We start from the raw sequence: 14,961 nt of genomic DNA, 5'->3' as shown, positions 1-14,961 counted from the left end.
AATATTTTATGAAAATATCTTTCTGAAGTAACACTTTATTTCTGTATTGATTTTTGTTTCAATCCCTTCATGAATGCTATTGTCTTGCTAAATGCAGCTTGATATTAAGCCTTAAAATGGAGTAGTACGATTTTTCAAATATATTGCATTCATTTAAAATGGTTTAGAGTCTATTTTTTTTTCAGATAAATTTTAGTGCTGGTTCTCAAACTGTATAAAAAATTTGTTATGGGGTTGGACATGGTGGCACATTCCTGTCAGTCATCCAGTCATGTGGGAGACTGAAGCAAAGGATGTTATGTTTGTGAGATGGCAAGTACTAAGCCAGCTTGGACAGTATTATTTATTTATATTCTTTGGGCATGGGCCCTAACTATGTTTCCTAGGCTCACATTAGTCTCTCACAGTTAAAGTCGTCCTCAGACCTCACACTTCATTCTCCCAAGAGCTAGGACAAGAAGCAGCAAGCATACATCACATTCCTGGGCTCTATCTATCTATCTATCTATCTATCTATCTATCTATCTATCTGGTGCGGTGAGCTTTATTGATGATATTCAAGAGGGTAGGGGTCCCTGGACCCATCCTACTATTCTGGGGGTTTGGGATGGAAACTGTGAGGGAGATGCTCAGTGTCAGGGGCTGAGTTAGGACGGGGCTCCTCAGCAACTGAGGGCCTCTCTTTTGCTCTCGTGTCCTTGCTGGGAAGGGTGGTCCAGGGCTTCTTACTCCTTGGAGGCCATGTAGGCCATGAGGGTCACCACCCTGTTGCTGTAGCCGAGTTCATTGTCACACCAGGAAATGAGCTTTACAAAGTTGTCATTGAGGGCAACGCCAGCCCCAGCATCAAAGGTGGAAGAATGGAATCACTGTTGAAGTCTCAGGAGACAAGCTGGTCCTCAGTGTAGCCCAGGATGCCCTTTAGTGGCCCTTGGATGCCTGCTTCACCACCTTCTTGATGTCATCATAGTTGGCTGGTTTCTGCAGTTGGCATATCAGACACATTGGTGAAGGCCATGCCAGTGAGCTTCTGGAGTGACCTAACCCACAGCCTTGGTAGCACCAGTGGATGCAGGGATGATGTTCTAGGCAGCCCCACGGCCATCACACCACAGCTTTTCAGAGCAGCCATCTACAGTCTTCTGGGTGGCAGTAATGGCATGGACTGTGGTCATGAGTCCTTCCACAATGCCAAATTGTCATGTATGACCTTGGCCAGAAGGGCTAAGCAGTTGGTGCTGCAGGAAGCCTTGCTGACAATCTTGAGTGAGTTGTCATACTTCTCATGGTTCACAGCCATCACAAACATGGGAGCATTGGAAGAAGGGGTAGAGTTGATAACCTTTTTGGCTCCACCCTTCAAGTAGGGCCAGCCTTCTCCATGGTGGTGAAGACACCAGTAGACTCCAAGACATACTCAGCACCAGCATCACCCCATTTGATGTTAGCGGTATCTTGCTCCTGGAAGATGGTGATAGGCTTGCTATTGATGAAAAGTTTCCAATTCTCATCCTTGACAGTGCTGTTGAACTTGCCATGGGGGTAGAGTCATAATGGAACATGCAGACCATGTAGTTGAAGCTGATGAAGGGGTCATTGATAGCAACAATCTCCACTTTGCCAAAGATGCAGGCAGCCCTGGTAACCAGGCGTCCAATATGGCCAAATCTGTTCACTCTGATCTTCACCATCGTGTCTAAGGGACGAGGCTGGCACGGCATGAAAAGATGCAGCTGCCTCTGGAACAGGGAAGAGCAGAGAGCTGGCATTTTTATTTTATTTTGTTTTTTGAAGCATCATATTATGTAACCCAGGCTGGTCTTGAGTTCTCTATAGCTGAAGCTGACCTTCAATTCTTGACCTTTCTGCTTCTATCTCCAAGCAGTAAGTAGCCTAATGTGTTTTTGAACTGTCAATCCTCTGGCCTCAGGCATCAAGTGTTTGATCTGAATTGAAGGTCTGGCTTCTCTGGTACCCTCATTCTTGTTCTCTCACCAGCACAGAACTCGTTAGAGTTTTCATGTGTAATGCACTGAACCTGTAAACCAACTTGGGGGACACTGTCATTTTAAACACAGTGTCTTTAAGTCTTCCATATACTCATGTCTTTACATTTTCTTTCAATCAGATTGTGTAGTTTTCAAAGTATATCATTTATGCTTCTCTGATTAAGTTTATTCCTAAATATAATACTCCTTTTATGAAACATATTATTACATAAAATTATAACTGATTTTTGTATATTGTTCCTGGATCTTACAATTTACAATCTAAACTTATGACACGAGTCCAATAATTTTAAAAATACTTTATTTATTCTTTGACATTTCATACAAGTACAAAATGTATCTTGACTGTAATCTTCCCTGAACTTCCAAAGCCATCCCTCAACACACACCCCCCTCCCATTTTCATGGTCTTTCTTAGTTAGTTTGTTTGTTTCCATTCAGTCCGTAACCATTCAGTCCAATTGGTGTTGCCCACGTGTATGTGAGTGTGGGATCAAACAGAGTCAGCATTCTAGGGGCCACACTGATGAACAAAAATTACTCAGTACTTATTTACCATTCAATTTTCTAAGTCAGATTCTTGTGCGTGCAGGCGGACCTCTAAATCCACATGTGGCTGAGAACGACTCAATACTTCTGATCTTCCTGACTCTAATTCTGGAGAGAGTCAAGCATGCTGGATAAGCATACTTATCAACTAAGCCACATCGAATCCCCATTTAAAAATTGTCTCACAAAACGATAAAATATTTAAGCAAAGGAAAAAAAAATCTCTCCTTTTCTTTATATTTGTTTGCATACATTTTGACACAACATGTTATGTGTTCCAGGTGGGCATGAGCTCTCATATGACCAAGGCTGGTCCCTTGAACCCTGATGTAGCAAAGGCCGGTGCCTTGCACGCTTGAGTGTCCTGTCTGTGCTTCCCAAGGGCTGGAATTGCAAGCATGTGCCAGAACTCCTGGGTTTATCTTTATTATTATTATTTTTTTTAAATTCTTGTGTGTGTGTGTGTGTGTTTGTGTGTGTATGTTTGTACATGTACAGGTGAGTCACAGCACCTGTGTGGAAGTTAGTGGACAGCTTTTGGAAGTCGATTCTCCCCTATAACTGTGTTTTGAGGACTGCATTCAGGTCATCAGGCTTGTAATCAAGCACTTTTATTCACTGAGCTATCTCTCTGGCCGCTTTGTAGATTCTATAAAAGGATTTTCAGCCAGGCACAGTGATGTATGCGTGTAATCTTAGCACTGAGGAGGCACAGGTAGTGTGGCTGAAGCAGTTTCGGGCAGCCTGGTCTATATGAAGAGTTCCAGGCCAGCTGGGGCTACACAGTGAGAAACTTCCTCAAAAACAAAACTGTTTTGTGTAGTTCTCATATAGAAGATCATATCATCTTCGAATAAAGACGGCTTTATTTTTTTTTCTTTTTTCTTTCAACCAAGATATCTTTTTACTTCTTCTTATTGTCTAATAGCCTTGGTTAGAACCTGTAACAAAATGTTGATTAGAAATGATGAGAGTGAACTGCCTTTTCTTTCTGCTCTTAGTGAGGAAGGCATTCAGTTTTTCACATTAGGTGTGATGTTAACTGTAGGTTTTTTGTTTGTTTGATGGTACATGATCTTTATTTATCAGGTGGAGAAAGTTTCCTTCTCTGTCTAGTTTGTTGAATGTTTTATCAGTGAAAGGGAGATAGATTTTGTCAAGTTCTGTTGAATACCGTAGAGCACTGCATGCATTTTCGCTTTGTTTCTGTTGGACTAGTCCATTTTGCTGATTGATTCTGATATGTTGAAACAAGATTGTATTTTGGAGAAACCCTACTTAATTTGGGTGCACACTCCAGACAAATGCTGCTGGGTAGGCTTTGCATCATTTTGAGAGGACTTCTGATTGACATTTGTACTCTTGTAACAAATCTTTTCCATTCTTATGCCTTTATTTGGCTTTGGTGTCAAGGGGGTACTAACCTCATACATAAAATGAGTTAGAAAGGTTTTTTTTTTGTTTGTTTTTGTTTTTTTCTGAGACAGGGTTTCTCTGTGTAGCCCTGGATGTCCTGGAACTTGCTTTGTAGACCAGGCTGCCCTTGAACTCAAAAAAGATTCACCTGCCTCTGTCTCCTAAGTGCTGGGATTAAGTGTGCACCACCTTTGCTGGCTACAAAGTCTTTTATTCTCTACTACTTTCTGAACAAAATTGAAAGGGCTGAAGTTAATTGACTTTAAATATTTTTTTCTTTAAATATTTGATAGAATTTGACAAGAAATTTTGGGCTCTTTTTGTTGTATGCTTTCAAATTATAGAATCTCATTACTTGTTACAAGTCTGCTTATATTTTTATTTCTTCTTGAGTTCATGTTGATGGTTTAAATGTTTTGGGAGTTTATTAATAGCATCCAGGCCATAGAAATACAGTTTTCCAGAGTAGTTCCTTTTAATTTTTTTAAAAGATTGATTTATTTACCTTATATATGAGTGCTGTATTTTCATATCAGAAGAAGGAATCAGATCCCAGTAAAGGTGGTTGTGAGCCACCACATCGCTGCTAGGAATTGAGCTCAGGACCTCTCAAAAAACAGACAGTGCTCTTAACCACTGAGCAATTTCTCCAGCCCCTTTTGATTGTTTTTGAGACTGTAGCCCACGATGGCCTTGAACCCTCAGTCTTCCTACCTTGGTCTCTTTAGTGCTGGTGTTACAGTGTTTGCTGCCTTGCCCAGACAATCCTTTGGAATAGTTACCAGTCATGTCCCTTCTTCCATTAATGATATTAACTTTCCTTCTTTCTTTAAAAAAGTAAGTCAGCTTGAAAGTCTGCCAGTTTTGTTGATATGACAAAGAATTAACTGGTTTCATTGCTCTCTCTCTCTCTCTCTCTCTCTCTGTGTGTGTGTGTGTGTGTGTGTGTGTGTGTGTAGTTTTGTAGATTGAATTCAGGGCCTTACATATGTTAGGTCAGTGTATTTTGCTATGTAATCAAATTTCCTATGTTGTTGTTTTGTTTTTGTATAAAGATAATTTGTTTGCAATCATCTTGTCTTACAATTTCTTCTGCCATGTACTTCTTTCCCCCTTCTACTTTTATAGAGTGGGCAAGCTAAGAATCTGACAGTGTGAAGCTATTTACCTGCTGCAGTTTAATCTTCAAAGCTTCTGAGATTCTGCTAAGGCCCACACTTGGGAGTTCATAGCCAAGTGAATGCTCCCTGGAGTCCTCCCCTTTTCTACATTACCAACAGATGAAATTCCCGCAGTCTCCCTTTCTTGGGAGTTCTGTATTTGTCAGTCTGTGTTATGGGGAGAAACATGCTGATCTAATGAGCGTAAGATCAGAAAAGCTTTATTTTTGCTCATGGTTTTGGAGATCTGAATTGCACCACTGCTTTGAGGCAGGTGTGAACATTTTACCTGGGTCCCATGGCAGAGAAAAACTACTGCTCTGAGCAGCTGAGAGGCAGACATCTACGTCATCAGCACTCAGGAGGCTGATACAGGATGACTGTATGCTTGAGATAGGCCTGGGCTACTGTGAGATTCATTCTACAACAAAATAACACCAATAGTAAAACCAGAAATGAATGAACAAACACATTTGCTCACCTCACCTTCTAGTTACAAGAACAAAAATACTGGCTAGGATCCTACAATTACCTTCAAAAGCATGTCCTGTGACACATTATACCTTTTCAAAGTGTACCAATTCCCACAGTACCATCCTGTGGAATAGTGGTTTTCAGCTTTTCCTAATGCTGCCACCCTTAACACAGTCCCTCTTGTTGTCATGACTCTTCAGCCACAAAATTACTTTGTTCTTTCTTCATAAATGTCATGCTGCTGTTATGAATTGTAATATAAATATTTTTGGAGATAAAGGTTTGTCAAAGGGTCGTGACACACAGCAAACCACAGCAGTCCTTTTGCTAGAATGTTGGCTTAGATTGTGTGTAATGTTTCATAACAGTTTCTTCCAACAGGACCAAGGTGAGAAATGGGAGTGTGTGTGTGTGTGTGTGTGTGGTGGGGTAAGTGTCTTACTTAGGGTTTCATTGCTGTGAACAGACACCATAACCAATGCAACACTTATAGAGGAACATATTTAATTGGGTCTGGCTTACAGTTCCAGAAGTTCAGACCATAATCATCATGGTGGGAAGCATGTCAATGCGCAGGCAGACTTGGTGCTGGAGGAGCTGAGTTTTTCGTCTTGAACCAAAGGTAGCCAGGATGAGGCTCTCTTCTGCACTGGGGGTAGTTTGAGCACTGAAAGACCTCAAAGCTACTTCCTCCAGCAAGGCTACACCTCCTAATATTGCCATTCCCTGTGGGCCGAGCATTGAAACATGTGAGCCTGTGGGGGCCGAACATATTCAAACCACCACAGCAGGTATGAATATCAGTTTCTATTCCTGTCTCCTTTCTGAGACAAGGGATGGAGAGCTTCTGTTGTGGCCTGCTTCCAGCCTGTGGTTCTGGGTTGCTGCCTGAGTATCCCCAGAATAAAAAACAAATGGTGAGCTCAAATCTGGTTCAGCAAACTTCGATTTCTAGTTTCTTTCCCACTCTATATGTGTGTTTAAGATTTTGATCAGCTTTGGGTGGGTAGGACATGTCAGAATGTTTACTTCCCCTTGAAGTAGGCCAGATTCTTGTCTTCTATCTGCTCTGATGATTACATTTTTAGTAATTCTTTGGGTGGTGATGGGATACATGTAGGGTTAAGTAGAACTAGATGTATGTGTTAGTCAGTGTTCTCTTGCTGAAGAGACAGCTTGGTCCTGCCAACTCCCTCTTATAAAAAAGTATTTAATTGGTGCTTGCTTATTTCAAGGGTTTAGTCCAGTGTCATCATGCTGAGAGCACGGCAGCACGCATGCAGACATGGTGCTGGACCAGTAACTGAGACTTCTACCTCCAGATCTGCAGGCAGCCGGGAGAGAGATGCTCAGCAGGATTGTCTTGGACTATTTTAGAAAACTTCAAAACCCACCCCTTAGTGACACACTTTCTTAAACAAGGCCACATCTCCTAATCCTTTTCAAGCAGTGCCACTTCCTGATGACTAAACAGTTAGATATATGAGCCTTTGGGGCCTAATACTATTCAAACTACTACAATGTGGAAGAAGAAAAACAAAAGTCCAAATATGGTTGACAGAAAGAAGACTTTGCAGAGTAACTATTAGTATAAAATAACATAATTTGGCCAGTTGTGGCATATATCTTTAGTCCCAGAACTTGGGAGAAACAGGCAGGCAGCTATACCTATGAGTTTGAGGCCAGCCTACTCTGCATAGTGAGTTCCAGGCCCTGAAGGGCCTATGTAATAAGATTCTATCTAAAAATAAAATAAAACAAAGTGATGATGATGTTGGTGATAACAACAATAATAAATAAATAACCCCTAAACAAACAAATAAATAACATGGTTTATATATTTTAGAAACATCTTAAAATTACTTTAGAAACATTTTAAAAGTACTCTATTGAGAACGTATTGGTAGAGGAAGAAGAATTTAAGAGAAAAAGAGGGTGAGGTCTGTCCTTGTCTTTGTGAAAGAACACATTATATGTGGGTGTAGTTAAAGCTGTGTAGTTATGTGTAAACCCTTTTAGGTATGTTATCCTGACCTCAAAAACGTCGAGTTTGGGCTGTGGGTGTAGTTCAGCAAGGAAGCACTTGTCTACCATGCAAGAGACCCTGGATTTGAACCCAATGCTGAAACATAAGTTTAAGTTTATATTTAATTAAAAGTCAAGATGCCAATGACATTCTAAGGTGTGTATTTTTTGAAGCAAACAAATAAGGTAAATTAATTCTTTAATTATTGTCCTGAAATGCTAGATTGTGCCACACACTTTACACCTGGACTTTGGTTATACTGAGTTAATTTTCACCAATGTATGTATATTTTCATGTGAATTTTAAGGGGAGAGTTGAGATTTGTCTCCATTTTTGGATTTTGACATTTAAAATGTGGATTTTGATCATGTCATTTGGCTCTGGCTTGGAACTCAACAGGTAGACTATGCTTGTTTCAAACTTAAAAAAATCTCCTGTCCTCTGCCTCCTGAATTCTGGGCATGTGTCATGTGGCCAGCTGTTGACACCAACTTTTAAAGATTAAGCAATGTAAGTTCTCAGCTGAAATTATTTTTTGGTATTTAAAAAAATGGATTTTTTTTTTTAGCGGGTGGCAGTGGGAAGCTAAAAAGGCTCAGGGGCTAGGAGCAATTACTGTGTAAGCATGCGGATCTGAGTTCAAATCCTCGGTGAGCATATAAAAAGCCAGGCATGGCAGGAGCATGTCCGTAAGTCTGGCACTGCAAGGGCAGAGACAAGAGGATCACTTTGGCTTCCTGTCCCTTGTCCTCCCTCCAGGTTGAGAGACCTGTTTCAAGGGAGGAAGGTAGAAAGAGAGAGGGCAGGACACTCAAGATCTTCTTCTGGGCTTTGCACACGCATGCAGGCAAACACACTGGCATACATCACAAACATGTATGCCACAGTCACATAAAAGTAAATAAATAGTCACATAAAAGTAAAGTTTTATATGACCTATGCTATATACTTTGTATTCTATAATGAAGTGCTTAAAAATGTGGTAATGGCTATCAAGATGGCTCATTAGGTAAAAGTAAAGCTGGCCAGCATAAGAGGCAGTTTGGTACCCTGGACTTCCATTTGGTTTGGGGCTATGCACATCCCCCTTGAAATAATGATTGGCAGCCTAGTTCCTTCACTTGTGTGCATTATGTGTACACACATACTCCTTTCTAAACAATGCATCTGGCAAACCCTTGACTTCCAACCTGCAAAGGCAATACACATCTCCATCTTTGAACAATGCTATGTTTCCCTGTCCCTGTTTGTTAACAGATTTAGACAGTTTCTACTCAAGCATGCTTTCAATGCCTCTGTGTATGAATAATAGAAAGACTGATACACCCTAATTAGTTTGAGTTCCATGCACAATATAGTAAAAGCATACCCTCCAGTAACCTTTTTGGAAGGATCTCCTATTGACCTTACCTAGATACATAGGTATGCATATAAGCATACCTATCGGGTATGCATATAATTAAAATTACATACATTATGGGAAGAGACGTGCAGTAGAAAAACGAGTGTATGAGCTAACTTATCAGTCAAAATAGATAACCACACAAACTATTCCCCTTAGTAACAGCTTGTTCTCTTCAGCTCATGAAAGGAAGCCCTGAATAATGATTGGGCTTTGGCGTACTCTCGCTCCTGTGGCCTGCTGTCAGTCCTGACGATGTATCTTCATCTTCCTGTACTGTGCACTATCTCCTTGCTCCAAGCAAACATACTTTGTTTCTTTTGCAAATCTGTGTGAATGTTCATTTTCAGTTCTTCACACAAGAGACCAAGAACCCAGAAACAGCTGACCTGGCCTCCCACCACTGATAGTAAAGGCCAAACCTGACACACTGTGTGCTATACACAGGGCAAACATTGTGTCTAGAGAGAACGGAGTCCCTCAACCTGTCCTATGATTTACACACACACACACACACACACACACACACAAATAAATAGAATAGAGGGTGATATATGAGTTACTTTGCATTTTCAGCCCTTTCAAAGGTACAGTTCAGTTCATTTAAGTACATTGATAAGACATAAAATGTTACTAGTAATATTAATAATAATATTTCTATATTCAATAATATTTCAGTAACTTTGCTTCCTTTCATGAGCTGAAGAGAACAAGCTGTTACTAAGGGGAATAGTTTGTGTGGTTAATTAAGTTTTATAGATCAGTTTTTACTACATATAAATTAAATAATTGTTAGTCTTTTTATTCTGTAGAGCATAATAGTAAATAGAAGATCATGTAGTTATTTTTTAGCTAATCCATGGCAGACCCTGAGACACTCCCTTTGCATTTCACACGTTTGGAATGTTGTGACGTCACACTGGTTTCAGCACACTTCTGACTACGGCTGCAGAGGATGTTAAGATGGCTGGGCTGCTAAAACAGAGCTTCCAGTAAGCATCAGGGTTGAACCGACAAGGTCGAATGTTTTGAAGTCACAGGCTAAAACTCTTCAAAATGATTTTTTTCCCCCAGAATCTTAGTAGTTGGAAGGTGGAGGCAGGGAATAGCAGGAGTCTAAGGTCATCTGTCCCCTCCTGCATGGGGAATTGGTGGCCAGTGTGGGCTACATGAGACTTCGACTCAAAGCACCCATCCCCAAACCCGAATAAACAGAGTTCTGTTTTGTCAGACTTCATTCTCATTGTAACAGGAATTTTATGAGTTTTGATGTTGTCTCTTCTAAAAACTCTGGCAGTTTTGTGGTGTCAGAGTCTATCTGCAAGCTGCTGTCATTGTGGAGAAACTGAAGAAGGCAGGGAGGCTACAACAGAATGATGGTCAAGGACCGAAGTTGGTCGAATAGTTTTCATTATTTGTCAATATTTACAGTTATAATTGTATTAGTTTTATACACAACAATGGCATACATACTTTTGCAATATGAAAATCATTTATAAAGATGTATGTTTTGTGCAGCCAACCCACTCAGGGACCCTGAAGGAAGTGCCTTACAGCCCACACTCTGGGCTTCAATTATTAATCCCAGCCAGTAAGAGCAACACGATGTTATCTTGATAGTTACTTTTATCTCCTGTTAAATAATAACTGAAATGAAAAATTAATTTATTGTCTCAACAGATAATTCTGGTCACTTATTTAGTGAGAACTACATTAAATAAGTTGGATAAAAGAATGTATAAGACAGCATTTACAATTACAGTTATTCTCTAGAGGGAGAATGGATAGTGAATTCAAACCACAAGACAATTTCAGATAATGATTGTGGCAATGTAAATAAAACACACGGCAATTGGATCAAAGTGCCTGAAGGATAAGTTAGGGTGATTAGGAATGATGGTTCACCTGAATGATTAGAAGATAGCTATGGGGCTAGTCAGTGGAAGATGCTAGGCAGGATGAAAAGCAGCTTCAAAAGCTCTGAACTGAGGAGTGGGTGGCTTGAAAAACAACACAAGCCAGCCAGTATGATGGGATCATAGTGAGGATGAAGGACGATAGGGTACCTAGGCAAGAAAAAGGTGAGCTATCGGCTCAATCTCTCGCTCTCCCCTGTGTGGAACTTAGGGACTGACAATGCTCTAGACAAGCATTCTTCTTCAAGCTAATCCCCAGCTTTCTTCTTACTTTTTTTTTTTTTTTTAAACAATATCTCACTAAATTGCCCAGGCCTCAAAGTATTCTTATATAGTCCAGGCAGGCCTCAAACTTGTGATCATTTTCCCCAGCCTCTGAAGTCACTGGGATTACAGGCCTCTGCCACCTGTGGCAAGGATTGCACGTTTTCTTTTCTAAGCACACAAAGAAACACTTGGCAAGCTTCAAGAAAAGTAACATTTTGTCTATTTCAGAAAGTCCCCTTTCTGGGATTGTTGTCTCGGAAGTAGATTTGGGGTTTCCACGTGGAAAACAGGAAGTTTTGAGGCTTCTGCGAAAGATGTCAGTGGCACAGACAGTGCTGGTGGCAACACGGCAAGAAGTAGGCCGGTTACATCTACTTCTTTGCCAGAGTTTATCAACTTCATGCCTCACTAATATTGTGAAGATGATGTGGGAGGCCTAATAGTGATAACAAGGCAGGCCTTGGGGAAGCTTGTTTGAACAGTTAAGTCAAAAGACAGGTGCTTTATTAGAGAGGGAAGACAAGGAGATATACAAGTTATCTCGGATGGAGAGGCCAAGACAAGAGATGCAGAGAGAGAACCAGGATCGCACAAACAATAAAGCCATGGACTGAATAAGACCCCAACTGATAGGCTAGATAAATTAAAAAAAGGAAAATAAGGACAGCTTGACTGAGTCAGGAGAGGCTGAGAGTCCATTCTGATGAAAGGGAAAGTATCGATCGTTTTTCCTGAGGGGTTAGGAAAATGAGGAAATAATCAGAAGGCAGTATGAATTGTTAACAGAGGTGTTAACAGAGTGTGCATGTTGTATGTTTGTGCCTACAGGAATGATCCAGTAGACATCATCTCATGGGACAAGAGAGTTGCAGGGTAATTTCTGACTGAAATTTCTTGAACATGGGGAAAAGAGATAAAATCTATGAAGTTGGGAGATGGTTTGGTATTTTTAAGCACAGGGAAGCTTTTTCATCCTAGGAAGACAATGGCAGAATGCAGATGAGATACCTCAGCAGCTTAGTGCTGGGAAGTTGCCGTGTTTCCCACCTGTCTGCTACTCTCTTCTCATTTCAGAAGGAGGTGGCTTCCCGAGCTGTGGAAAGGAGGGGTTTGAAGAGTGAAACTCACTCTTCTCTGAGTATGAGAAATGTAGTAAGTTTCCTGGCAGCTGCTGAATGCTTGCCTAAAGCTAGCGGTCAGAAGTTGAGGGGAACACCAGTCTATGTGGTCGAGGATTTTTCAGGGTAGATGCGTAGATGAGTTAGATTAAGACTATTTAATGAAATAGTTAACACAAAAACACAGGAAGGGGGGGGACATAGGATTTAAAGGCAAGTTGATTGTAATGACTGTTCACAGAATGTAGAAAAAAAGAGATGGGATGAGTAAGCCCATGATGAGAATGGAAAGCCTTTTCTCGCTCCTTCACTGAATAATTGCTGATACTGCAAGTGGAAAAGGGAAGAATCAGGGTGAAAAATGAATAAAAAACAGCTGTGTCCTCACCATTGTGGTTTTTCTCTACTGTGGTATACTCATTGGCAATGCCAAGTTGCCCATGGAACTGGGTATGGGTGAGTGAGATAGGAAGAAGCAAAGCTTGGAAAAACGATCTAGCAGCTGAGAAGATAATGGGTTAAGAAAAGCACTGCTCCTGTGAGATTGTCTCTGGGCATGGTGTCCTGCCACTAAAGAAGCCAATGTTCTGGGCACAAGGCAGCAGCATCCTCGCCATTATGATCCCTTGATAGTCAGTCAGCAGGGACTGTGCTGAACTTGTGGGCAGGGCATAACAGGGCTCAGAGCATCCTGTCTCCTCATACCCACCCCTCCGATGTCTCAGGCAAAGACTTAGCAGCAAGTCCTTCGGGTGTAACTGTGAAAAAAAAATGACAAATTTAAAACTTCAAATGATGAGAGCTACAAAATTAAAAGATGTGTTCTATCAAAAATAGAGAACTGGGCTTTGATCTTTGACTTTTTTCTAGGAGAACTGTTTAACCTCATATGTCCTTTTAGAGTAAGTCTCGGGAATTTGAAAGAATTTTACTGTAGTAGACCTGCATTATTATTAGAGAAAAGACTTTTTTTGTTTGTTTTTTTGTTTTTTAATTATAGCATGGTTTGTAGAGATCAGTGGCATTATTCAACATTGTTTATAAAACTCTGGAGATTCATTTTCTTGTATTACAATTCAGAGAATAAAGAAACATTAAATGTGAAAAATGCTATTCAACAGTTAAAAAAAAAGAAATCATGAAAACTTCAGGTAAATGAAGGGACCTCAAAATGATTGAGGATGGCCTCAATTGCTGAAGGTCTAAAGGGCCCATAGGTAGGTTGGGGGAGGGGTTAGAAAGAGGAGAGTAGGAGGCAGAGGATATAAAGTGGAGAACAGACTAATGGGAAAGTGCTCTAGCTGAAGCATGAGAGAAAGAAAGATCGAGATAGAAGGAGGAACAAATAATATCAAAGTTGTTTGATAAGGCCTCAAGAGATCGTATTCTTTTATATTTAATATTATACAAAGTAGATATAAATATATGTTCATAGAAAGAGAAAGAGAGAGAAGAGAGGGGAGATTTAAAGCAATTTAAGATGACAAGGAACCATGGATTAACAAAATAGTTCTTTTTTAAAAAGATTTATTTATTTATTATGTATACAATGTGTGTTTGCATGTACACCTGCATGACAGAAGAGGGCATCAGATTTCATTATAGATGGTTGTGAGCCACCATGTGGTGCTGGGAATTGAACTCATGACCTCTGGAAGAACAGCCAGTGCTTTTAACCTCTGAGCCATCTTTCCAGCCCCACAAAATAATTCTTAAAAAAGGTTTTCATAAAGGAACACTCTGGAGGTTTTTCAACGGAAGCATGCACAGCTTTGATATCAACACACACACACATTTTTTATTGTTTGACTACGCACTTGAATAACCATAACACCTGTTCGCCATCTTGGCTCTGTCTTTTCCCCAGGAAAGTAGTTGAGTCCTAGGCACTAAAAAATCATCTGTTGAGTTGAGAGTTACATAGTTCCTGATGAAAAAGTCATTCTTTTTTTTTTTTTTAATAAAACAAAACAAAACAAAACAAAACAAAACAAAACAAAAAACAAGGAAACTTGCCTAATAGATTCTGAGACAGGACCTACACATCGTGGTTAACCTGTGTCCACACAGACTCACAGGTAAAAGTAAAATGTTATTCTGGGAGCATAGTATTGCTTTTAGGTGCGTCCATTTCAGGTTTCTCCGTTTGCTTCAGACAGCTGTGTGAAACATCTGTAGGTTTAAAGGCCGTTCAAAGTGCGTACAGTCGGGAATGAGCTCTAACCCAGGCTGGTGCCCGTCCTTCGCTCCGGAGTCTCAGAGGAATGTGGGTTTCATGGTGCTAAGCTGAACTGTGCAGGAGCACGGGAGTGCTACGGTGAAATGAGAGACTGACGCAGGCCGTTCTCCTTTGTTGAGCGTCTCCTTCTTGTTAAGCCACCAGTTGTAGCTCTTGCTTGTCACTGGGAGCCTATCACAAAGCCCCCTCTGTTATGACACCACACCTGAAACTACCCCGGCCAGCCGAGCGTAAACAGTGAGGTGGAGCCAGAGTCCCAGAGCTCCCTGGGCACAATAGCCTCTGCTGTCACAGCGCCACAATCCTGGCTCTTAGGGTGGTATATTTTTCCTCATCATATGCATGACAGAAAGTCTAATGGAGCCTGGAGCAGCTTTTAAGATCT

The 14,961-nt window shown here is 40.7% G+C and overlaps 1 pseudogene; it reads right to left on the bottom strand.

Annotated features, from left to right (window-relative positions):
* Window positions 1-1,085: 1,085 nt before the first annotated feature.
* On the bottom strand, window positions 1,086-1,691 carry LOC110562545 (glyceraldehyde-3-phosphate dehydrogenase-like; annotated as a pseudogene).
* Window positions 1,692-14,961: the final 13,270 nt, after the last annotated feature.

This window comes from Meriones unguiculatus, chromosome 21 (genome assembly GCF_030254825.1).
Source record: "Meriones unguiculatus strain TT.TT164.6M chromosome 21, Bangor_MerUng_6.1, whole genome shotgun sequence".
NCBI classification, from domain to species: Eukaryota; Metazoa; Chordata; class Mammalia; order Rodentia; family Muridae; genus Meriones; species Meriones unguiculatus.
The sequence above is the reverse complement of the archived record's forward strand: the minus strand, read 5'-3'. Positions and strand labels throughout refer to the sequence as shown.